Here is a 24,893-nt window from a genome sequence, read left to right as displayed (position 1 = left end):
CTTGGGCAATCTATGTCTTGAATGTAAAAGTGATGCTTGAAGAGAGAAAATTATCCAAGAGGGGAGATTTACGGGTACCTGAACAAGGAGCTTAGCTACAGAACTACAGGAAGAATCAACTGCAAGAGGTCCATCTTTCCAATAAATGAAATGCACAATCTCTGAAGTCAGGAGGCTTCTCTTCCACTTTCAGATAAGAGCCACAGTGAGTACAACCAAGAGTAAAAGCAACAAGTCTAATTATTTCAGGGGTGTTGCTGTCTCGAGGTTGCTATTCCACAGCAGTGTATCTCAAGATTCTCTTGTGTCAGAGGAGTCACCAAGAGTTCTGGGTTTTTTTTGTTTTTGTTTTTGTTTTTTAAGACTTTGTCGTGTGTGTGTGTGTGTGTGTGTGTGTGTGAGAGAGAGAGAGAGAGAGAGAGAGAGAGAGAAAGAGAGAGAATAAACATGAGCAGGGAGGAGGGACAGAGGGAGAAGCAGGCTCCCCATTGAGCAGGGAGCCCAATGCGGGAACAGATCCCAGGACCCCAGAATCGTGACCTGAGCTGAAAGCAGATGACCAACCAACTGAGCTACCCAGGTTCTGTTCTGAATGTGTTGGACAGTCTGCTCAGTCCACTAGAGGCTTTGAAAAATCTACCATTTTCTTTAGTGAATAAACTTACCCCCACCAAGAAACTGGGCACTGTGTCCAGAAGCTAACACAAAATGAAGGACTTACTCTTATTCAAATGTTAGGCTTCAAAATTAAAACTCCAGGGGCGCACGGGTGGCTCAGTCGTTCGGTGTCTGCCTTCAGCTCGGGTCGTGATCCCAGGGTCCTGGGACAGAGCTCCGCATTGGGCTCCCTGCTCCACTGGAAGCCTGCTTCTCCCTCTCCCACTCCCCCTGTTTCTGTTCCCTCTCTCGCTGTGTCTGTCAAATAAATACAATCTCAAAAAAAAAAATAATAACAAGCTTATGGCCAGGACACCTGGGTAGCTCAGTCGGTTGAGTGCCTGCCTTCCGCTCAGGTCATGATCCCAGAGTCCTGGGATCAAGTCCCACATGGGACTCCTTGCTCAGCAGGAGCCTGCTTCTTCCCCTGCTTGTGCGCTCTCTCTCTGACAAATAAAATCTTTAAAAAAAGAAAAGCTTATGACAAACATTGATTTCTAGTTCCTTACAAATCACTTCCCTCAAAAGGCCCCTCTTAAAATCTGTACTTAAATGCAGTTATTCTTTATAGTTAATTCCCCATTATCCATGCTCCAGTGGAAAGTAAAACCCACTATATGGATCTTAAAAACACTGCCATAGCCTCCATGGCACTGTACCTTCCTATCCGTAGAAACCCATCTCTTCACATCAGCTAAAATGGTAGAATCACCCACATTGACTAAATTCAGTTTATTCCCCAGCACAGTCCTTCATTATCAGGTGGCACTCCAGAACTATCACCACAGAACACCCCAAAATAAACGCATTCACCCATGATACTAAGAAGAAATCCTTCTATTTAGTTTCACCTCAAAGCTAGAAACCATCCCCTTTTATTCAAGAACCTATATTAAGAAAGCTTGGATGGTTTTCCTCAATCCAGGGAGTCACACTGCCTTCCTTATATGAAGAGGACTGGATGAGAGAGAAACCCACCATAACACAGCCCAAGAAACAGGGCCTCAGGCAAGTGCTCATTTTTCTTTTCCAAGCTTTACATTTCGCAGGACTAGCCTCACATCAGGACTTGGCTACAGAATGGGTAAAGAGGGCTACATGATTTAAAAAAACCAAAAACAAAAACACTGGATCTTGAAAAGCAGTGAAGATATGGGTAGCCCACAGAGACAGAAGAGAACTATTTATCGCAGAGGTTTCTAAACTGGGATCTTTGGACGAGCCTCAGAGGTTCACGAATCTTGGCAGGATTCGATACAAAACCATTCATGTCTGTGCACATTCATAAACGGGCATATTCATCTGTGGAGAGAATACATGGAGTCTCCACATTTTCCTCTCAAATTTAGGAACCAAAGCTTTATGCAGTCAAACTAGCCCCAGACATCAGGTTTCCTTGAATAAGTAATTCAATTTTTTTTTTAAGATTGACTTAAAGCTGACATAGACTTTGAGAGATTATGCTAAGAATTTGGATGCCATGTGAAGAAACACATCGGTCACAGAGGTTTATCAAAATCACATAGTATTTACACAACTGAACAAACCGTGTTCATAATTTAAAAGCAGATACAACTCAAAGTGTTAAGACTTTTTTGTTTTTGCCATAATAGCATCTTTTCATTTCTCATTGTCCCCCACATACCGACATCCAGAGTAAAAATGTAGTTACCCTTTCTGTGGAGGGGTAAAGACTCATACATCCAAAACAACAAAGGAGAGAAACACTTGTAATGACACTATCATTACAGTTTTGAAGCCATCTTTGGAAGACAGAGTAACAAAGGACCTGTATCCAAACTGTACTTAAAAAATTCTTAAAACCCCTAAGATGACAAGAAGATCACTAAAACAATGGACAAACAATATGAACAGACACTTTGAAGAACACATTCAATATCACTTGCCGTTGCGAGTACTGAACAACTGGAACTGTCATAATGCTGGTGGGATGTGAAATGGTACAACCACTTTGGAAAAGGATTTCGCATTGTACAGCTAAATATACACTTGCCACACGATGCGGAGTTTTCAGTGCTAAGTACCTACCCAAGAGAAAAAAGCTTGTGCATGAAAGTTCATAACGCCTCTATTCCTAACAGCAGAAAAGCTGCCTGAAACTGAAATGTGGTATAGCCAACAACAACAATGGAAGGCCGCTGGTGAATTTACAAAAGCGTGTATATATAGGAATACATACATTTGTCAAAACTCTGAAAGTACACTTAAAATAGGTCCATTTTATTGTATGTAAATCAATCTAAATTTTATTTTAAAAATATTGTGATTATAAAGAAATGAGATTAAATTCTTATCATAAACAAATGCATAAAGTACCTATAATTTATATGGTTGTGAATGTAATTCCAAAAATGCAAAATTTGAGAACCAGTTTTGTTTTTTTTTTTTTAAGATTTTATTTATTTGGCAGAGAGAACAAGCAGGGGGAGTGGTAGGCAGAGGGAGAACCAGGCTTCCCGCTGAGCAGGGAGCCTGATATCAAGCTCTCTCTCAGGACCCTGGGATCATGACCTGAGCTGAAGGCAGTCATTTAACCGACTGAGCCACCCAGGCACCTAAGAACCAGCACTGTCTAAAAAAAAAAAAATTCCTCTGAAGCTTAAAGATGTATACTTTTCTACACAAATCAGTCTTACAATCGTGTGATCACCTTATCCAAAAATACGCAAAAATTTAAAATCCTTTTAAAAGTAGAATTCTGTGCACCTCATAATAATACATAACAAGCAAAGTAATGTGAAGACAGAATACAGGGTTGTGTCATGTGTGCTGGATCTTAGTACCAAATTTAGTATCTCCCTTAACTAAAAGATCTTCTGCCTTCCTATCAGTTACATTATTTTTACCTTTTTGTGTTGTACAGCTTTTAAATGTTCTGGCACTCTATCCCCTCAAAAAAAAAAAATCCATAATTTAGCACCACATATATATATGGTATTTAATTACCCACTGTATATTCTATCCATGCTCCTCTTAAAGTTCTAAAAATTGCAGCCCTTAAAAACATTTAAACTCTATTTCTAAATTATGTCTTCAATTTACAATTGGATATTACATATGATGATACTGTAGCACTCTGGGTTAGAGACAGTACAATATGGCAATTTTTCTTCCAGTCGTATTTCGTATGACTCACATAGAATTTTGGATTTATTTTTAATTCTTCAGCGAATTAAAAATAACAAGATTGAGGGCGCCTGGGTGGCTCAGTTGGTTAAGCGACTGCCTTCGGCTCAGGTCATGATCCTGGAGTCCCGGGATCGAGTCCCACATCGGGCTCCCTGCTCAGCAGGGGTCTGCTTCTCCCTCTGACCCTCTTCCCTCTCAAGCTCTCTCTCTCTCATTCTCTCTCTCTCTCAAATAAATAAAATCTTTTTTAAAAATAAATAAATAAAAATAACAAGATTGAAAATTCAATCTCCAAATATAACACAAAAGGTGTAAAACACAGGGAAAAAAAGATAAATTTTAATTAAACTTCTGATCATAAAATGCAAACAAACCACAAAGCGGCAGAATATATTGGAAACATAACAATATCCGAAGGAGGGGCGCCTGGGTGGCTCAGTTGGTTGAGCGACTGCCTTTGGCTCAGGTCATGATCCTGGAGTCCCGGGATCGAGTCCCACATCGGGATCCCTGCTCAGCGGGGAGTCTGCTTCTCCCTCTGACCCTCCCCCCATCATGTGCGCTCTCTCTCTCTCTCTCTCTCATTCTCGCTCTCTCAAATAAATAAAATCTTTAAAAAAAAAATATCCGAAGGACAGATATCTAGACTATATAATGAAGGTCTTTGAAAAAGGACTACCCCAAAACTCTTCAATAAAAACTTCACAGAAAAGGATAGATAAATGCCAAAACGCAGGTGAAAAGAACCGTTGGTTATCAGGAAATACAAATAAAAACTACAAGGAGATGCCTCTCCGCACTCATCCAAAGAGCAAAACCAGTAACTAAGAATAAGGGCAGAATGTGGAGGAAGCAGAACTCCGATTATGGAAATATGAATTGGCACAACTAATTCGTAAAACTATTTTCATTATCTGGTGAAGCTGATAATGAGGATAAGTATGATCCACTCATGAGTACATTAAGGACAACAGTCCACGTACCCACTGGGCTACCTGTGTAAGAATGTTCCCTGTAACCCTGCTCACTATAGCCCCAAACTGGAAACAATATAAACGATCAAGAGAACGGATAACTAGACTCTGTTATATTAATGAGGGAATTTCATACAACTATGAAATTTCACACACTACAGTTTCGTACAATAACATACTCGAATCCCACAATGTTGAACAGAAGCATTCAGACAAAAAACTGCATGAGTACATTCATGTAAAGTTCAAAAAAACAAGTGAAACTAAACTGTTTAGAATTCTAGATTTAGGTAGTAAAGAAAAACAAGGAGTTAGAGTAGTGGTTCCGTCGAGATTAGGGAAAAGGGGGTTTTAGCAGGGCCACTTGAGGATTTCTGGGATGCAGGCAACATTCCATTCTAGCATGCTTGAAGAAAAAGAGAAATGCTATCACAGGCACACTTAATGGTAAAAGTCATTGAAAAAAACCATAAAAGAATTGACTACCCAGAAAAGAAACATCCATCATGTTTTGCCAAGTGAAGATAGCAAATAAGCATGGTAGAAGTATTTTTTTCAGATGTTTTGGGAATTTGAAATTCCCCACCTTTGGTGTTTAGGGAGATGTATACGGCTCTACTGAGCCAGGTGAAAATACATGATCACTAGTTTTGCATCTCATTAATAGTCATTATCTAATAAATAGGTACTAAAGTACTCACCCAAGAATGGACTATTGAGTCTGAGGGAGTTAATGCCAAAATCTGACTGCTAACTGAGAGGCTGATAAACAGTGATATCTACAAACCAAGTCTTAAGAGGCCTGGAGGTGGTATACACAGAAAAATTCCTTGTATGATGTGTCAGACTAAGCAAAAGTACAGGTTGTTGCTTAAGAAACCAATAAAGCCAAAAATGTCTTTTCCCCTTCACATCATTAGTGAGGTGCTTGAGGGGAAAAAAAGAGATAGGAGTATTTCTCTTGAATAATCTCAGTTATGAAAAGGATCAGTGGAAAAAAATGCAAGTCATTGTCTAGATTCCATATAGAACTATCAATGAGCACACATTTTTTTTCTAATAAATCATTGTGCTCAAAGAATCACATCTTTTTTTTAAATATCAGAGAGCCTGGGTTTTTCCTGATGCTCATTTACTAGTTAGTAGAGGCAATCAAGTAACCATTTGCTTCATCGCAGCCTCAGTGACTGAGTACGGGTGATTTGCAAATACACGTGACTTTCAACCATTTCTATTCCCACAGCTTTTTTTTTTTAAGATTTTATTTATTTATTTATTTGAGAGGGAGAGAATGTGAGAGAGAGAGCACAAGAGGGAGAGGCAGACTCCCTGCCAAGCAGGGAGCCCAATGCGGGACTCGATCCTGGGACTCCAGGGTCATGACCTAGGCTGAAAGCAGTCGCTTAACCAACTGAGCCACCCAGGCGCCCTCTATTCCCACAGTTTTAACATCAAATGAGAATTCTCCAGAATCCTGTTAAGAATCTAAAGGCACCAGCACTTCTGGATAAATCCTGCCTAAACCAGCCAAGATTTTAAGATGTGGTCAAGTCAACCACTTTCACTGGATACCTCTATCTTAGGGAAGCAGCAACAAAAGGGCAGAAACATAATTTTCTTGGCTCCCAGTCTTTAAAAAGGGAGTTCATATCTGCCATTTTACATCTATTTCCAAGTTCTTTGGGGAGGAGTGTTTTGTTTTATAAAAATATATGGCAAATTCGGGGCACCTGAGTGGCTCAGTCGGTTAAGCATGTAAAGATGTGTATACGTGAACTTTTGTTGGAGACAATGTCTAGAAGAATTTTCAGTTCCTAATCTGAACAGGTAATCTATGCACCAGACTGATCATATTTGATCATATTCTGTTTTTCTTTGTTTTGTTCTGTTTTTGTTTTTATCTTTTTTTTTTTTCTCTCTTTCTTTTTTCTTTCTTTCCCTTTCTTTTCCCCAAGTTTCAGGTCTCTTCTGATTTGTTTAGAGTATATTTTCTGGGGACATGGTTAACCTGTTAGCATTTTCTTCTCTCATTCATCTATTCTACTCTGGACAAAATGACAAGATGAAAAAAATCACCTCAACAAAAAGAACAAGAGGTAGTACCATCTGCCAGGGACCTACTCCATATGGACATTAGTGCAATGTCGGACCTGGAGTTCAGAATCATGATTTTAAAGATACTAGCTGGCTTTGAAAAAAGCATGGAAGTTATCAAAGAAACCCTTTCTGGAGAAATAAAAGAACTAAAATCTAACCAAATTGAAATCAAAAAGGCTATTAATGAGGTGCAATCAAAAATGGGGGCACTAAGTGCTAGGATAAATGAGGCAGAAGAGAGAACCAGTGATATAGAAGACCAAATGATGGAAAATAAAGAAGCTGAGAAAAAGAGAGATAAACAACTATTGGATCACGAGGGCAAGATTCGAGAGATAAGCGATACAATAAGACGAAACAACATTAGAATAATCGGGATCCCAGAAGAAGAAAGAGAGAGAGGGGCAGAAGGTATATTGGAGAAAATTATAGCAGAGAACTTCCCTACTGTGGGGAAGGAAACAGGCATCAAAATCAAGGAGGCACAGAGAACCCTTCTCAAAATCAATAAAAATAGGTCAACACCCCGACATCTAATAGTAAAACTTACGAGTCTCAGTGACAAAGAGAAAATCCTGAAAGCAGCTCGGGAGAAGAGATATGTAAACTATAATGGTAGAAACATTAGATGGGCAACAGACCTATCCACAGAGACCTGGCAGGCCAGAAAGGACTGGCAAGATATCTTCAGAGCACTAAATGAGAAAAATATGCAGCCAAGAATACTATATCCAGCTAGGCTGTCAGTGAAAATAGAAGGAGAGATAAAAAGCTTCCAGGACAAACAAAAATTAAGGAATTTGCAAACACAAAACCAGCCCTCCAACAAATATTGAAAGGGGTCCTCTAAGCAAAGAGAGAGCCTAAAAGCAGCATCGACCAGAAAGGAACACAGACAATATACAGTAACAGTCACCTTACAGGCATTACAATGGCACTAAATTCATACCTTTCAATATTTATCCTGAATGTAAATGGGCTAAATGCCCCAATCAAAAGACACAGGCTATCAGAGTGGATTAAAAAACAAGACCCATCGATATGCTGTCCGCAAGATACTCATTTTAGACCCAAAGACACCCCCAGATTGAAAGTGAGGGGGTGGAAAACCATTTACCATGTTAATGGACACCAAAAGAAAGCTGGGGTGGCAATCTTTATAGCAGACAAATTAGCTTTTAAAACAAAGACTGTAATAAAGATGAGGAAGGACACTATATCCTACTTAAAGGGTCTATCCAACAAGAAGATCTAACGATTGTAAATATCTATGCCCCAAACATGGGAGCAGCCAATTATATAAGGCAATTAATAACAAAAGCAAAGAAACACATTGACAACAATACAATAATAGCGGGGGACTTTAACACCCCCCTGACTGAAATGGACAGATCATCTAAGCAAAAGATCAACAAGGAAATAAAGACTTTAAATGACACCCTGGACCAAATGGACTTCACAGACATATTCAGAACATTCCATCCCAAAGCAACGGAACACACATTCTTCTCTAGTGCCCATGGAACAGTCTCCAGAATTGATCACATCCTAGGTCACAAATCAGGTCTCAACCAGTACCAAAAGATTGGGATCATTCCCTGCATATTTTCAGACCACAATGCTTTGAAACTGGAACTTGATCACAAGAGGAAAGTCGGAAAGAACTCAAATACATGGAGGCTAAAGAGCATCCTACTAAAGAATGAATGGGTCAACCAGGAAATTAAAGAAGAATTTTAAAAATTCATGGAAACCAATGAAAATGAAAACACAACTGTTCAAAATCTTTGGGATGCAGCAAAGGCAGTCCTGAGAGGAAAGTATAGAGCAATACAAGCCTTTCTCAAGAAACAAGAAAGGTCTCAAATACACAACCTAACCCTACACCTAAAGGAGCTAGAGAAAAAACAGCAACTAAAGCCTAAATCCAGCAGAAGAGAAATAATAAGGATCAGAGAAGAAATCAATGAAATAGAAACCAAAAGAACAGTAGAACAGATCAACGGAACTAGGAGCTGGTTCTTTGAAAGAATTAACAAGATTGACAAACCCCTGGCCAGACTCATCAAAAAGAAAAGAGAAAGGACCCAAATCAACAAAATTGTGAATGAAAGAGGAGAGATCACAACCAACACCAAAGAAATACAAACAATTATAAAAACATATTATGAGCAACTCTATGCCAGCAAATTAGATAACCTGGAAGAAATGGGTGCATTCCTAGAGATGTATCAACTACCAAAATTGAACCAGGAAGAAACAGAAAACCTGAACAGACCTATAACCACTAAGGAAATTGAAGCAGTCATCCAAAATCTGCCAACAAAATAAAGCCCAGGGCCAGATGGCTTCCCAGGGGAATTCTACCAAACATTTAAAGAAGAATTAATACCTATTCTTCTGAAACTGTTCCAAAAAAATAGAAATGGAAGGAAAACTTCCAAACTCATTTTATGAGGCCACCATTACCTTGATCCCAAAAACCAGACCAAGACCACACCAAAAAGGAGAATTACAGACCGATATCCTTGATGAACATGGATGCAAAAATTCTCACCAAAATACTAGCCAATAGGATCCAACAGTACATTAAAAGGATTATTCACCATGACCAAGTGGGATTTATCCCTGGGCTGCCAGGTTGGTTCAACATCCACAAATCAATCAACGTGATACAATACATTAACAAAAGAAAGAACAAGAATATGATCCTCTCAATAGATGCAGAAAAAGCATTTGACAAAGTACAGCATCCTTTCTTGATCAAAACTCTTCCCAGGGTAGGGACAGAGGGTACATACCTCAATATCATAAAAGCCATCTACGAAAAACCTACAGCGAATATCATTCTCAATGGGGAAAAGCTGAGAGCTTTCCCCCTAAGGTCAGGAACGCGGCAGGGATGTCCACTATCACCACAGCTATTCAACATAGTATTAGAAGTCTAGCCACATCAATCAGACAACAAAAAGAAATCAAAGGCATCCAAATCGGCAAGGAGGAAGTCAAACTCTCACTCTTTGCAGATGATATGATACTTTACATGGAAAACCCAAAAGACTCCACCCCAAAACTGCTAGAACTCATACAGGAATTCAGTAAAGTGGCAGGATATAAAATCAATGCACAAAAATCAGTGGCATTCCTATACACCAACAACAAGACAGAAGAGAGATAAATTAAGGCATCGATCCCATTTACAATGGCACCCAAAACCATAAGATACCTAGGAATAAATCTAACCAAAGAGGCAAAGGATCTGTACTCAGAAAACTATAAAATAGTCATGAAAGAAATTGAAGAAGACACAAAGAAATGGAAAAACGTTCCATGCTCATGGATTGGAAGAACAAACATTGTGAAGATGTCAATGCTACCTAGAGCAATCTACACATTCAATGCAATCCCCATCAAAATACCATCCACCTTTTTCAAAGAAATGGAACAAATAATCCTAAAATTTGTATGGAACCAGAAGAGACCCCGAATAGCCAGAGGAATGTTGAAAAAAAAAGCAAAGCTGGCGGCATCATAATTCTGGACTTCCAGCTATTACAAAGCTGTCATCATCAAGACAGTATGGTACTGGCACAAAAACAGACACATAGATCAATGGAACAGAATCGAGAGCCCAGAAATGGACCCTCAACTCTATGGTCAACCCATCTTTGACAAAGCAGGAAAGAATGTCCAATGGAAAAAAGACAGTCTCTTCAACAAATGGTGTTGGGAAAATTGGACAGCCACATGCAGAAGAATGAAACTGGACCATTTCCTTACACCACACACAAAAATAGACTCCAAATGGTTGAAAGACCTAAACGTGAGACAGGAGTCCATCAAAATCCTAAAGGAGAACACAGGTAGCAACCTCTTCGACCTTAGCTGCAGCAACTTCTTCCTAGAAACACTGCCAAAGGCAAGGGAAGCAAGGGCAAAAATGAACTCTTGGGACTTCATCAAGATAAAAAGCTTTTGCACAGTAAAAGAAACAGTCAACAAAACCAAAAGACAACCGACAGAATGGGAGAAAATATTTGCAAATGACATATCAGATAAAGAGCTAGTATCCAAAATCTATAAAGAACTTATCAAACTCAACACCCAAAGAACAAATAATCCAATCAAGAAATGGGCAGAGGACATGAGCAGACATTTTTCCAAAGAAGACCTCCAAATGGCCAACAGACACATGAAAAAGTGCTCAACATCTCTTGGCATCAGGGAAATCCAAATCAAAACCTCAGTGAGATACCACCTCACACCCGTCAGAATGGCTAAAATTAACAAGTCAGGAAATGACAGATGTTGGCGGGGATGTGGAGAAAGGGGAACCCTCCTACACTGTTGGTGGGAATGCAAGCTGGTGCAGCCACTCTGGAAAACAGTATGGAGGTTCCTCAAAAAGTTGAAAATAGAGCTACCATACGATCCAGCAATTGCACTACTGGGTATTTACCACAAAGATACAAATGTAGGGATCCGAAGGGGTATGTGCACCCCAATGTTTATAGCAGCAATGTCCACAATAGCCAGACTGTGGAAAGAGCCAAGATGTCCATCGACAGATGAATGGATAAAGAGGTGGTAGATATACACAATGGAATATTATGCAGCCATCAAAAGGAATGAGATCTTGCCATTTGCAACGACGTGGATGGAACTGGAGGGTGTTATGCTGAGTGAAATAAGTTAATCAGAGAAAGACATGTATCATATGACCTCACTGATATGAGGAATTCTTAATCTCAGGAAACAAACTGAGGGTTGCTGGAGTGGGGGTGGGGTGGGAGGGATGGGGTCGCTGGGTGATAGACATTGGGGAGGGTATGTGCTATGGTGAGTGCTGTGAATTGTGCAAGACTGTTGAATCACAGATCTGTACCTCTGAAACAAATAATGCAATATATGTTAAGAAAAAAAAGAAGAAGAAGAAGATAGCAGGAGGGGAAGAATGAAGGGGGGGAAATCGGAGGGGGAGATGAACCATGAGAGACAATGGACTCCGAAAAACAAACTGAAGGTTCTAGAGGGGAGGGGTGTGGGGGACGGGTTAGCCTGGTGATGGGTATTAAAGAGGGCACGCTCTGCGTGGAGCACTGGGTGTTATGCACAAACAATGAATCATGGAACACTACATCAAAAACTAATGATATAATGTATGGTGATTAACATAACAATAAAAATTTTTTAAAAAAGAAGAAAGAAATTTCCCTAGTATCATGACTTATCAATTATAAAGAGTTTTCCATGTAACCTTGGTGCCGAATTGGCAAGCTTCCCTGTGATGCTATCCATTGAATCATTAGAAAAACATACATCATTAAATTCCTAGATACAGTTAATAAAAAGCAGTGCTATAACCAATTTTCAGTTTATGCAATGGCCTGGCAAAGCGTACCCATATTGATGCACAGTGGTTGCACTACTTACATTCTCTTTTCACTGCTCCCTCCTGCTTTGGTCCAGTGGTTATAGTCTGGGCTTCCTATGCCAGGGCCTAAGTACAGTAGAGACCAACGCACCAATATTCCAATAGACCCAAGCTTAAGTAGAATTCCACAGAGCTTTCCAAGGAATATTATAAACCAGTATTTGGTCAGGAGTCAGAGGAACAAATAGGCTGACCAAAGCCACCCTCCCCCCACTCATACACACACGCACGTCTCTCTCCTAAAGCTCTACATTTAGGTTTATGTTTGCACCAACTTAATTTCTAAATAAGGCAGAGCATGTCCTTAAGGCTCCAGGCTGTTGGTTGTTTTGTTTTTTCAGGAAGTTTTAGGATCTTCTTCTCAATATTTCTAAATAGAAGAATATTAAATCTTTTTTTTGGCTATTCTTTTTGATTTAAAGTTTTCCTTTTCAGGTTCTACAAAGAGCTGCCATCTCTAAAAGGAGAATTTTATTAGACATCAGTTTTGTTTGAAGTACAATAGAAGCTGATTTCTTAGAAATTCAAACATTGGAAAAATCATTGTGACAACTGGTACTAAGCACACTTATTTTCAGTATTCTAAATACTGGAATAGTTCCCAAAGAATGGATTTTATTGCTGTAATTACAAAGTAATGATAATTATATATGAAAGTGTTGTTAAACCAAGAGTATGAATTACAACCATGGTGTGTCCCAACACAACTGCATGCCTGACATACAGAGTAAATAGATACTCAAAAGCAGCTTCCTCTACAAAAAAGGACTACTAGGCATTATTTCTTACCTCAAACCAGTCTTTATTTACAACAAGCATGAACCACCACAAATATAACACTAACTTGGGTACAAAAATTTTTCAAAAAATCAAGATTAAAAACAAAACAAAACAAAAAAATAGATCAGTAGAACAGGATAGAAAGCCCAGAAATAAACCCACAATTATATGGTCAATTAATCTTCAACAAAGGAGGAAAGAACATGCAATGGGAAAAAGACAGTCACATTAACAAATGGTACTGTGGGCGCCTGGGTGGCTTAGTTGTTAAGCGTCTGCCTTTGGCTCAGGTCATGATCCTAGGGTCCTGGGATCGAGCCCCACATTGAGCTCCCTGCTCCGCGGGAAGCCTGCTTCTCCCTTTCCCACTCCCCCTGCTTGGGTTCCCTCTCTCGCTATGTCTCTCTGTCAAAAAATAAATCTTTAAAAAAAAAATGGTGTTGGGAACACTGAACAGCTACTTGCAAAAGAATGAAACAGACCACTTTCTTACACTATACACAAAAATAAACTAAAAACAGATTAAAGACTCAAATTTAAGACATGAAACCATACAGGCAGTAATTTCTCTGACATCAGCCATAGCAACATTTTTCTAGATATGTCTCCTGAGGCAAGGAAAATAAAAGCAAAAATATACAACTGGGACTCCATCAAAATAAAAAGCTTCTGCACAACAAAGGAAACAATAAGCAAAACTAAAAGGCAACCTACAGAACAGGAGAAGATATTTGCAAATGATATGACTAATAAAGGGTTAGTATCAAAAATATATAAAGAACTTCTACAATACCAAAAAAAAAAACCAATTTAAAAATGGGCAAAAAACATGAACAGACATTTCTCCAAAGAAGACATACAGATGGTCAACAGACACATGAAAAGATGCTCAACATCACTCATCATCAGGGAAATGCAAATCAAAACTGCAATGAGGTATCATCTCACACCTGTAAGAAGGGCGAAAATCAACAACACAAGAAACAACAAGTGTCAATGAGGGTGTGGAGAAAAAGGAGCCCTCATGCACTGCTGGTGGGAATGCAGCCACTCTGGAAAGCAGTATGGAGTTTCCCCAAAAAGTTAAAAATTGAACTACCTCACAACCCAGCAATCCCACTACCAGGTATTTACCCAAAGAATACAAAAGACTATTTCAAAAGGATACATAGACCCCAATGTTCATAGCAGCATTATCTACAATAGCCAAATTATGGAAATAGCCCAAGTGGCCATCGATTGATGAATAGATAAAGCAGCTATGGGTGTGTGTGTGTGTGTGTGTGTGTGTGTGTGTGTGTGTGTATTTGTATGTTAGCCTAGTACACTTAGCAGAGTGCCTCATGCTCTATAGGTACTTAATATTTGCTGACTGCCTAAAATTCAAACACTTATCTTCATATGGTTCATGTGCTCAAAATGGGAGAGGTGGTATATCAGGGTTCTGTCAAGAAGAGATGGCACCCAACAATGGTGTCATTCCAGACAATTTAATAAGGGCCTCTTTATAAAACATATGGACAGGGTCCCTAGAAACTAAAAAGGGGCAGTCCAATATGCCAGGTCTAGGAACAGCAAGAACTGACCACTTGCAGAGTGGTCTCCACTTTCAGCAGAAAGACGAGGAGAGAGAACAGAATCCTACAAAGGGTTCCCCGACAGGAGATGGGGCCCTGGGTCAAGACATAGGCAGCCAACCTGGCAGGGAGGGAACCAGGACACTGCCGTCCACTCTGTTCGTTCTCTTTTGCCATATATTCTCCCCTCACTACACCTCCTGCTGGCTGAACCCTTCTGGAAGCCAGGAGGCAAGGGAACCTGTTAATGCAGTCAGGGGGATCCCTGTCCTTTCCAGAACAAGGGGGGCGAGCAGGATAAGCAAGGAGGACATCTGGAAGGACAACCAGAAGATACACAGCTGAGACTGTGGGAGCGGCAATGAGACCGCAGGCACAGGACTCGGGCAGCTTGAATTCTTATGTCCTGTTCACCACTGAAGCTTTCTCGTGTTGGTTTCCTCTTCTGAAAAAGATAATTGTACCAAACTTAAAAGAGTGCCATAGACAGAACTGGATTATAGATGTGAAAGTACTTACCACACAGTACCCGGTACAGATTAAGTACTGAACAAAAGTTATTAATACCAATTGTAATCGCTATTTTCATCCTCAGGAAAATTATAGCTTCCCAAAAATTGTTTTGGATATTATGGTCTTCATCTAACAAGAACGCCTAGAATATCTGATTTTTATGTTTTATCCCACCTTCCACTCTAAATGCCCAACTGAATCAGACTTGGATTTTAAGACTATATTTGGAATGTTGCCATCCAACCTCTACCCCATAGAGAAAAGATTTCTGCTGTTCAGCTGCCCTAGTCTCTGAATCCTAAGACTTGGTCCCTGACTGCCCCCTGCCCATACTAGCTAGAGTTCCCAGAATACTGTTGGCACCTATTTGTCAGGGACAGCAGACTGGGATTTATTGGGATTTACAACTTACTGATCCTAAAGTCAACCATACAAGAGTTAGAAAGACACTTGCCCAAGGACATATGGCTGAGGAATACCCAAGTCAGGACTGGGTAACTGGTCGTGGGGGAACCTTGAGGCCTAATAAAGAGAAGCGACTGGGTCCCAGAATTAAATGATGATACTGTCAGCCTCAATGGAATCTGAAGTTCTGCAAAACAGCCTGCTATGAATGATATGTTCTCATTCCCATCAAGTTACAGATTGACTACTGTAGATGAAAGCATTTACAAGGAATACATACTAAGCTTGGGGAATAATTAATGCATAGTCATTAGAAGGACAAAAAAAAAATCTTAGCATAGCATCTGATGGCACAGCCAATAAAATAATGAAATGGTTTAATGTTACATTCAACATGTCTATTTGCATTAGTACTCTGTAAAATGTTCTCACTGTAGTCTTGAACCACTGACAGAAATACCACTTGTGAAGTCCAGTTTGCTCTAGATAACAAAATTACACTTAGCTAAAGCCAGTTTAAATATAGTAAAGCAGTGATACTCCATGTATGAAAAGCAGTTTACCACCTTGTAGAGCGAGATCCTGACTCTGGTTCTTTATCTGCACATAAGCACATCCATTCAAACATTGATGTGCCTAATGACTATTACATAAAGTAGTAGATGCTACCATGAAATTATTTGAATAAACTTAGCAGGGTTGCTAAGCAGTGAAGGTTCTTCCCCAGTGTGCTGAGGAATGGCAAACTTCTACTTTTTTATGTAGCTGACACAGTGGTTCCTGACTAAGATATCCGGTTACAACATCTTGAGTATACAAGTCATAATCTGTTCTTTATAAACGTAGAGACCATTGCTTGTTGCTTTTTAAATTTTCCCATGAGAAAATGCACAGCTTGATTGCTAGGGATCTCACTTTTTCATTTTAAAAACCTAGTCACCGGTTATTCCAGCTAGAGACAGCTTCTTATCAGGAAGAATGCCAAAAAAAAAACCCTAGAAAATCTATTGCAGTTTTACTCTGCCACCCTCCCTACCACCACCTCTCCTGTCAGGGTCTTCAATGACCCCACATCACCTCTGCCCCGCTGTGATAAACTGTTCCTTCTCCTTTCCAAAAGCCAACGGGCCTTCTCAAGAAGTGACTTGAACGGTTTTGAAGTTTAAAGACAAAATTTTTTTTAGATTTTTTTTTTAATTTATTTATCAGGGAGAGAGAGAGTGAGAGAGCACAAGCAGGGAGGAGAGGCAGAGAGAGAGGGAGAAGCAGGCTCCCCACTGAGCAGGGAGCCCGATGTGGGGCTTGATCCCAGGACCCCGGAATCATGACCTGAGCAAAAGGCGGCAGGTGCTTGACTGACTGAGCCACTCAGGTGCCCCTGAACTTTAAAGAAAATTTTAAACCGCAAAGAACTGAGCAATGTGCATGGTGGGGGGCAAGCAGTAAGGGAGAGACTATACAGAAGAGAAAACCGTAAGCAATTTGCTAAATGTTTCATCAACTCTTACAACCCTCATGGAAGGCTATTGAGGAATTTAAATCCAGAGTAATAAAAATATTACTTGAACCTAATTATTTTACCACTGAGATCCTAAAGAAATAATCTAAAATATTAAAGACTTGGGGCGCCTGGGTGGCTCAGTTGGTTGAGACTGACTTCGGCTCAGGTCATGATCCTGGAGTCCCTGGATCGAGTCCCGCATTGGGCTCCCAGCTCAGTGAGGAGCCTGCTTCTCCCTTTAGCCCTCCCCACCTCATGTACTCTCTCTCATTCTCGCTCTCTCAAATAATCTTTTAAAAAAAAATAAGAAAAACTTATGTGTACAAAAACATTCACCCTGTTTATAATAGTAAAAATGTTAGAAATTAGCAAATGTCTAACAGGGAAACAATTCAACAGGTTATGCATATTTCTCAAATGTTATGCATCTTTAAACTGATGGTTATATTAAATCTGAAGGTACATTAAATCTGGAAGGAAATATACACTGCTAATGTGACAGAAGTACAGTACTTAGATTTATTCAAAGTTTTACAAAGTCTCCATTTTTAAAAATTACTAAGTTACCAGAAGAACAAATAAACTTATTAAAATCTGCCATTTAGTGTTAGTTATATAAACCCTATGGAAGGACATACAAAAAATTTTCTGTTTATCATGAGTTTACTGGAGCCTGAGTCTGAAAGACAGAAAAAAAATTTACTCTAGAACAATGATATATAAAAATTAATGTCGATGTAAAAAGGTAGAAAAAAACATTATTAATAGTGAGTACAAAAGAGTAATAGATTTCCTTTATTTTCAGAAGGCTTGGTAATACAATTATTTTATTTCATACTAGAAAGATTTAAAGTTAACAATTTTTCACTCCCTATAGGGACAGAATTGTTAGTAAAATGTAAACAAACACTATGAATCTCTACATGGAGAATGGTAAAGAGGTTTTAGAAGCCCAGGTTGCAGAAAGAAGGTCATTGCCACTTGTAAGGATTGGCTAAAAGTGCTGAAAGGGGTAGAATATAGCTGCAAAATAACAAAGTGTGAGTTTTAAAAAATTATCATTGACACATGGGAAGGAAAGTTAGAAAGTTAAGCACAAATAATCTAGGCTAGAATATTCTAAGGCTATACAACTAGAGATAAGGCCTTAAGAGCACAAGATGGCAGAAAGGGAATAAAAATAGGGATCTTAAAGGCAGGGCCAAGCAAGCACCAGTAGAGTTAAGAGACGTTACACTGTCTACTTTTCTATCGGATCAAGTGGGTAAACATGGCGCCAAGATTAAAAAATAAGGCAAAACCCTGTTTGAGAATATAAAAAGAATAACTAGAAGGGGTAGGCTAGGAATTTGCCTTTGGAGTCTTAGCTGAGTCCGTTCTATGAGCCAAATAAAGATGATAAGGAGCCTAGCAACACCAAGCATGTAATACTCGTATCTAGATAACTAACTTGGCCTATATTTGTCATTTGTTTCCATGTTATGAATTCAGCATTGTGAAGCTAGGTCCTACCAAAGGAAAGGTTATATATACACACACAGAGATACACCTCTGGGGTCTATAGTACCCCATGACACCAGATAAGAGAAATGAGACATTATCAAAAACAAGAAACATGCTTTGATTAAAAAAAAAAAAAAAGTTCCATTGGCTTTGGTCCTTTCTATATCCACTTTTTTATAAATCAATTAAAACAAAAATATTTAATATTTAAGCCAAACAAATATTTAAGCCATCAACTATTCACCTCAAGCCTACAAACATACACATTTAACTATAAAGAAGAAGATCCATTAAAGAAGATAATTAGGAAGACTATCCTTTAGCAACTTAAAAAAGAAAAATATGCCCTGCAAGAATAAACAAATCCCAACAAAAAAGCTAATCAAAAGTCCAGTGGTTCAAAGACTATCTCATTATTTTTTCATCAGATGGGAAAATGATTTCTATTATGATATATTAATAATTTACAGTGCATTTCCACATATATTATCTTCCATAAGAGGCTTGGAGTGTAGATTATTATTACCCCCTTTTTATAAGACAAGGAAACAAGCAATGGGTAAATCATCAGAGCTGGACCTCAATCCAGTACCTCCTTCTATTATTCTCTCTAGTTACTGGTCTTTAACTAAATTCCCTATAGTGACGTGACACGTGGAACACTTCTCAGACACCCACTCCTCATTGAGAGTAAACCTGAAGTTCCTTTTCAACAAGTAGCCTCAAAACCTATGAATCAGTGGTCTGTAAAAGAAGAACAGATAGCATTTTCAAACAGATCATGTCAATTTTTTAGGAAGCAAGAATGTTAGAGAAAAGAGATGCAAATATAAAATCTAGTAACAATATAATTCTGTATTAGAAATGCATAAACTCAAGAGGTACATAAGTACATCCGTGTGTGTGTGTGTGTGTGTGTGTGTGTGTGTGTGTGTATTTTAGCTCTATCCACTGAAAAATCCTAGACACAAGGACCAATCCAGTAACAACCACCACTTCCAGCACCCAAATCAGGATTCTCAAGGTATTACTTGCCACTGAAAGAAATCCATGGACAACAGCTGATCCTGGCTTAGGGTAGGAAAGGCACAAGATGAGTCTAGAAAATTTTATCATAGCAGAAAGCAAGAAAGTCTTCAAAGACAGTCACCCTGAAGAGGCTCCCACTGGCTAAAAAATAAGGAAACTTGAGCAAAAAGGACAGTAATTGTTAAACCCAAATAAGTTTATATCCGTGTGTTCATAAGAATATATATACCCTTCTCAAATTCTCAGATTCTCTTCTCAGATTCTAAGGAATCTAGGGAACCAACCCATTTTTCTGAACTAGTGAAAAGAAAGAACCAAGTATTAAATTTGTCTTTCCCCTACAATCCTGTCCTTCAGGTAAGCAGTTGATGAAAATCTCTCATTAGTACTCTTTCAACTCATAAATGAAGAATGGAATAGTACTATTTTGCAAACTCCATGAAATACTGGCTCTAGCCAATGATCATCTATAGCCACTAGCATCAAAGAGAAAAATAAGTGCATTATGTGATTCCTGGAGTATATGAAACAGCTACATAATATTCCTTCCCTCCTCCACCACCCAAAAAAGTTTGGCCTTCTAGATCTAAAAAATCCACTTAAGGAAACAGGGACCTGAAAAACATGTTGACCACCAGCTTGGAATGCACTCGCAAAACACAGACTAGAGAACAACAGAGAACAAATGATCCTATTGCTTCAACAAATAAACAGAAAGAACAAGAAGAGGGTGGGAGGGCTATACATGGAAGAAACTTAAAAGAGAGATGAATCACATGCATTGTGTGGGCTTTTGAATCCTGACTCAAGAAAAAACTGTAAAGACATAGGTATGTGACAACCAGTGAAATTTAAACTTTGAATTATCAGTTGGGGATATTATATGATGAATTATTTTTAGGTTTCATGAGGACATGGCATTATTTTTTTAAAGAATCCTCATTTTTCTTGATACATAGAGAAATATTTATGAATAACATAGGACATCTGAGATATGCTTCAAAATACTCAAAGGATACTGGGGTATAGGTTTCATACTCAAACAAGCGAACTTAGGGAGAGACTATGATCCTTGTAGGATGATGAGCAGGGGACACACTGTCCTCTTATCTACCCGTTTTGATGTTTGAAACTTACCATAATTAAAAAAATACACTTTGTCAAAAACTCCCCCAGCTACTGTAAGTATCTATTTATCCCTGTTTCTAAACTTAGCAGAAAAAAAACCCTCTTGCACAGAGGGCATTTATCTTTAATGTGGTCATCAATTTTATCTCCAAAATGAAGAACTTAATACATTTTCCTAAACAAAAACATAAAATATCAATGTAAGTATGAACATTAATAGGAAACTTCCTAACACACACTTACACTCAAATATGATCCTTCCCACAAGAAAATAAAAATCATAGCTACATGCTGAAAGATATATATATATATATATATATGCAAAACATGAAAATTTTGAGGAAACCTAAAATATGAGGAACAAATGATTATAAAAATGTAGTTTTTTACCAAAACCAAGATATCTATATGTAGGATGAGATGGACAAAAATGTTGGAAAACACAAATCTCCCCAATACTTCTTTTCTATAAAACTTGCCATTCAAATCATTCATGTGACTCTTCAAAGTTCCATAAGCTTAAAGCTCAACACATTTTTTTATTTTTATTTAAAGATTTTATTTATTTATTTGAGAGAGAGAGAATGAGAGATAGAGAGCACGAGAGGGAAGAGGATCAGAGGGAGAAGCAGACTCCCCACCCTCAGTTGGCACTGAGGGTGCCAACCCAGGCACCCTCAACACATTTTTTTAAAGATTTTATTTATTTGAGAGCGAGCGAGCATGAGTGGGGAGGGGCAGAAGGACAGGGAGAAGCAGACTCCCCACTGAGCAGGGAGCCAGGCACGGGGCTCCATGCCAGGACCCTCAGATCATGTCCTGAGCTGAAGTCAGACACTTAACCCACTGAGCCACCCAGGTGCCTCCAACGCATTTTCTAAACCACCCCCTACAACATCCTTACATTTTAATTATGCACATGCAAACCCCACTACCTTACTTGCCATTACTGCATTTCCTTATAAGTACAGCTGCTGATACTCGCTAACGTAGTTGATAAAAGCCAGTTTGGGTCAGACTGACAACCCTACTAACATAAAAGGATAGAGAACACTGGATAGAATCTAGCTTATGTCCTCTACACTAATCATGGCCTCAAGAACTTAAGCTCCTATTTCAAGGCACTGAAAGGTAAACAGAGTTGCCGAATTCCTTATTTTGGCTACACCAAAATTCCTATATTTGGTGTATAAAGGACATGGTCCCATAAAATTCCAATTCCTATATTTGGCTACACCAGAAACTAGCAGTGTATATACTCTAGATCCATAACTCCATTCTCGACTTTGGAGACATCTTATGAAACATAATGTATACACACATCAAGAATTCGGCATATTTCTTAAACATTTCTTGACCTGGCCAGGGAGAAGTCTGTAGTGTTTGGTATAGAACTTTACAAGAAATAACGGATACATCAGTATGTTCTTTTTAGAGAAAAACTTCAGTAAGATATTAATCTAAAATAGTATCTAATTCAAAATCTGTACTGCTCAGGCAGTGACACACACTGAAAATACTGCTTACAGCAGAGAGAGCAGTGAGATTTAACACTATTTCACGTCAAGTACTTAGAACTGTGTCCGTCCCCGAGGGACCCCGAGCAGGTGTCAGGTCTCCGGGTAGCGCAGCTGGAGTCACATCTGGGGGAACCAGTGACGAACAACAACAGAGGATGTAAAAGGTACAGAAATAATACAGAGGAGGAAGAAACGTTCATCTACTGGCCGTTAATTCTGAAGGAAAGGAAGGAGCAATCGTGACTTGATTGTCAATATGCCGCCTGCACAAGGTTTTGGAAGGTGACTAAATTTAGGAGGGTGCTTCCAAGCAAAAGCAAGAACATAAGCAAAGAACAGAAAGCAAGATGATTTGCACAAACAGAAAAGCAAGTCACTCTAAAGAAGCATTCGATGTAAAAAAAAAAATGTAAAACGGTAGGCAGGGGGCAAATTTCTAATTCTTGGAAAGCTAATTTTGTTGTTGCTCTTATTCACAGATTTTCAAAGGACATCATCTCTCCACTTGAAGTTCTCTATAGGATTTCAAAGTCATTATTCTATTCTTCTGGCTTCTCTTTGAGCAGCTACAAGTTTGATCATCTCTTTTGTTCTTCTATAAAATCTTTGGAGAGTACCCAACTTCATGAGGTCTTTTTGAAGCAAGTTTAGGCAATGGGATGCACATCCTGTTGGAACTGTATATGGATATTTACCAATTATCATCCCCCCAAGCACTTCCAAGTAAATATTCTGTCAGGCAAATACTTAACCATCCTTATATACATTTTACAACTGCTATACTTTAAAGGAGGTCTGCTTCCCCATCCCCCAGCCCATCTCTATTATGCTAAAGAAACAATTTTAAAACAATCACAAGAGGCACCTGGCTGGCTCCATCAGAAAAGCATGTGACTCTTGATCTTGGGGTCATGAGTTTGAGCCCCACACTGGGTACAGAGATTACTTAAATAAAAAGCTAACTTTAAAAAAGAATTTCTTCTTTCTCCACACAAATTTGCTTAGTCAAAACATCAAGACACTGTGCTTCATTTATTTCCCATATACAAATAACACTATCAATGCACATTTCAAACTTAAAGAATAGTTTTCAAAGGCAGTCTCTTGGGCGCCAGTGTGGCTCAGTTTTTAAGCGTCTGCCTTCAGCTCAGGTCATGATCCCAGCGTCCTGGGATCTAGTTCCAACTCAGACTCCCTGCTCAGCAGGGAGTCTGCTTCTCTGCCCCTCCCCTGGCTCGTGTGCATTCTCTCTCTCTCTCTCTCCCCCTCTCTCTCTCACTCTCACACTCTCCCAAATAAATAAAGTCTTAAAAAAAAAGTACTTAAAAAAAAAAAGCAGTCTCTTGGGGTAAACAGGTAATCTCAGCAGCCTGAAAAATGCAGGAAAGAAAGTTTTACTTACATTAAAATGTGTTAAAAATATGACGTATTATAAGTGAATTCAACTTTCCCTAACCTTGAGTGTTAGATGGCAAAAAAACAAAGTCACTGGTCAGGTTTGTATATAGTTGCTAATATGCAGTTAACTTAAGAACACCAATAAAATGACTCTTCGTGATGTTGCAGGAGAATGATCAGCAGAAAAACTTCAAAACCATTTTTTAAAAAGCTATCTGCCTTTTCCCCCCAACCTTTAAGTTTATGCATTTAGACATCATCCTTATGGCATATGACATTTTTGCAAAAATATTTGCTAATCCTACTTGTTTACCAATGTTACCAACAACCCCAAAAGAACCTGGTCCACAGACTAAAAATTTTAAATAGCTTCCATAAGGAAAAAAAAATGCCTGGCATTTAAGTCCAAGCCATAAATACTGTACAGACTTCACTGTGTCATTTCCTAAAATGACCCTGACGTGCTGGGAAGGGAGGAAGCAGGTACCAACACTGTTTGGTCTTCAGAGGGAGGAATCATTGAAATATTAAAGCACAAGAATTTTGCTCAAGTCAGCCAAGTTAGGCAGATTCAAACACCAAGATTACAAAATTTACATTGAAATGTTAGTTTTCAAAATTGCAGTTGTTAAGAGAGAACTATATAAGAAACCGTAGAGCTACAGTCTTCAAAATTCATCTCCTGGGATTAAAAGCCTGGAATCTGAGGTACCCATCAATAGGAGGATAAACAAACCAATATACTCATACAAGGAAATAATAGTTATCAATAAAAAGGAACTCCTCGTTCACATGCATTATGGACAGAAGACAAAAACATTATGCCAAATGAATGAAGCCAGACACAAAACAGTGTTTAAGGATTCCTTTTATATGAACTTCTAGAACTGGCAAACAATCTCTGGGAGATGGGTTCTGATTGCCAAGGGGCATGATGGAACTTCCTGGAGTGACAATTATGTTCTACAACTTGATTGCAGTTAGAGTTACTTATCAGATCTCAGCTAACGTACAAAAGATTTGTGAATTCTACCATTCACGTTTTAAAAATAAAAGTGCTGAAATTGATTTACATATCAAATATCTAGACTTTCAAATGCATCAAAATAGAAGATGTCTTGACAAATAGGATCTAGATGTTGGGTATGTGGGTGCTCCTGTAAAATTATTATTTTTTTAATAAGTAAAGTTACATTGTTTCTCAGAAATAGGCCCATAGAAAAAATA

At 38.8% G+C, this 24,893-nt stretch overlaps 1 protein-coding gene across 13 annotated transcripts in view; it reads right to left on the bottom strand.

Moving 5' to 3' along the window:
• The window catches only part of PARD3B (par-3 family cell polarity regulator beta), a 1,014,396-nt gene that overhangs the window by 893,915 nt on the left and 95,588 nt on the right, over window positions 1-24,893 (bottom strand). The gene's annotated exons all lie outside the window — the stretch shown is intronic.

The sequence above is a fragment of the Zalophus californianus genome, chromosome 3 (assembly GCF_009762305.2).
Source record: "Zalophus californianus isolate mZalCal1 chromosome 3, mZalCal1.pri.v2, whole genome shotgun sequence".
Classification (NCBI taxonomy): Eukaryota; Metazoa; Chordata; class Mammalia; order Carnivora; family Otariidae; genus Zalophus; species Zalophus californianus.
Note: the sequence above shows the minus strand (reverse complement) of the source record. Positions and strands in the feature narration are given on the sequence as shown.